Raw genomic sequence first — 2,766 nt, forward strand, 5'->3', positions numbered from 1 at the left:
TCATGCAAATTCTTCTGCTAGTTGGGGTTTAGTCTACTTCTATATCCTTCCCTTCAAGGCTCAGGGGTCCAGGATTATCTTCTGTGTCTGTGTTTATTGGTTTCCCTTTTCTTTGTTGAAGAGGGTCTGTGCAGTCTTTCTGCCTAGTCCACCATCTTACCAGAACTGTTATATAATTTTTGTTACATATTTCCTCATAATTATTTTCTTTTATGTTAAAGGGATATTTTTAATGCCCATTTAAATTTTCTTATTCTTTCTTTATTATCTTTTAAAACTTATTTTTTTCATGATTGCATGGGAGTTAGAATTAACATTCTAACATAAAACTATTCTGTTTGGATTACTATCAAGTTAATTTGAATAGTGAACAAAAATCTTGATTTAATATAGCTATTTTCATGCTTCACTCATTTGGGAAGATATGTAAATTACATGTTAAACATTATTAGTCCATCAGCACAGTTTTATAATTATTGCTTTAGGCAGTTGTTTCCAAAATCAGATTAGTGAGGAAAGCATTACAAGCAAAAAGTGCATTGATTTTACCTTTAATATTTACCAATGTAGTTACCATTACTACTGATTTTTATATCTTCACATGGATTTGAATTATTGTTGTGTTCTTTTTTTCAGTCTGAAGGACTTCTTTTAATATTTCTTACAGTGTAGGTATGTTAGTAAAAAATTCAGCTTTTCTTTATCCAGAATGTTTTAATTACTCCTTATTTTTGAAGAATAATTTTAATATAGAATATATTCTAAGCATTATTTTTTTATTTAGATTCTTTGAATATAACATCACATGCCTTCTAGTTATGGAAGAAAACTGAAAATCCTCACAACTGGACCAATCTGCAGCATCATGATAAATGGAGAAAAGATTGAAGTTGTCAGATTTCATTTTACTTGGATCCACAATCAACATCCATGGAAGCAGCAGTCAAGAAATCAGGTGTCATTTTCTACTGGGAAAATCTGCTGCAAAAGATCTCTTCAAACTGTTGAAGAACAAAGATGTCACTTTGAAGACTATTGTGTGCCTGACCTGAGCCATGGCATTTTCAATCGTCCCATATGCATGTGAAAGCTGGACAATGAATAAGGAAGACCAAAACAGAATTGATATTTTTGAATTGTGTTGATGAAGAATACTGAAAATACCCTCAACTTCCAGAAGAATAATCAAATTTGTCTTAGATGAAGTGCCGCCAGAATGCTTCTTGGAAACAAGAATGGCCAGAGTTCATCTCACATATGTTGGTCATGTTATCAGAGGGATGATTGCCTGGAGAAGGATATTGTGCTTGGTAAAGTGGAGGGTCAGTGAAAAAGGGGAAGGTCCTCAACAAGATGGATTGACACAGTGGCTGCAACAATGGGCTCAGGTATAGCAAGGATTGTGAGGAAGGCTCATGCCTGGTTAGTGTTTCATTCTGTTGTACATAGGGTCAGTATAAGTCGGAGCCAAGTCGATGCCACCTAACAACAACAACATACCAGGCACAGACTCTGAATATACTTTAATACCATGGAGTAAAATTAAATGAACTTCAAAAGACAAATATAAATTAATATGTATTCATATGTATCTAAATTCAAAATAGCATCTACTAAGCAATACAATTCAATATGCATTTTTTAACTTAATGTTCACATATTTAAAATTATTATGTGTGATATATGAGTACATTTGCAGAACAGAAAATATGAAAGGATAAGTTCAATAATACTAGTATTTATTACACATTTTTATATCTATTTCCTTGTTCCTTTGCTTGTTTTTGTTTGTTTGTTTGTTTCATTTTTTTGTGTGATCAAATGCCTTAGAAAACAGGAAAACTAACGTGTTGCCATCAAGTTGATAAGTTGATTCCGACTAACTGTAGGACAGAGTAAATGTGCCTCATAGGACTTCCAAGGTTGTAAATCTTTAGGAAAGCAGATTGCAATATTTTTTTTCCAGTAAAGCAGCTGTAGGTTTTAACCACCAACCATTCGGTAAGCAGCCAAGATGTTTAACCATTACGTCATGAAGACTCCTTCAACCTTCTGAGGAATATGTAATTTATTCCTTTTATACAAGTTGATGAAGGAGAAAACTACCTTATATGATAGGGATTAGTTTTAAAAACACTTGACTAATTTTTTTTTTTTATTTGGATTCTTATTGTTTTCCATTCAGTCTCTTTAAAATTATTTGAAGCTTTCTCAAGTCTCTACAGGCCATGTCCCTATTCTTATTGTGTTAAGTTTTATTTTTCCCTGCAAAGTTCATTACACTGATGATTCATTAGTAATTTTGAACCTAGGTCACCAAGGGCTCTTTGGTTAATTATGTTCATTGTGAACTTGGCAGACAAAACTAATATTAAGCTTGTAATTAGAAAACTTTCTGAGCAAACACAGTCAAGAGCATCAACTCTCCCATAAGTTAGCAGGAGTTCCTCTGTACTAATGTTCATTTTCAGTGATTTCAGTGAAACATATCCTGGCCTGATGACAGCACGTCTATCATGAGGAGATTTATGCAAGAGATTGAAGATAGAAAACTCAAGTCACTCAAGAATGCTGGAACCGTGGGTGCAGATTTAATCTGTAATGATTAGAAATCGTCATGCTGGTTTTCAACTTTACATTCATTTTCCAATTTGTAACTGTAAGAATTGTTATAGTTAAACACCTCAAAAAGAGAGAGGCTATGATTAACTGCCAGAAGTATGAAGCATGATAAATCCTGTAATTTTAGTTAAATTTTGTACAAAA

Source organism: Orycteropus afer, unplaced genomic scaffold (assembly GCF_000298275.1).
Source record: "Orycteropus afer afer isolate SDZICR_OR568_19922 unplaced genomic scaffold, OryAfe1.0 scaffold00923, whole genome shotgun sequence".
Taxonomy (NCBI): Eukaryota; Metazoa; Chordata; class Mammalia; order Tubulidentata; family Orycteropodidae; genus Orycteropus; species Orycteropus afer.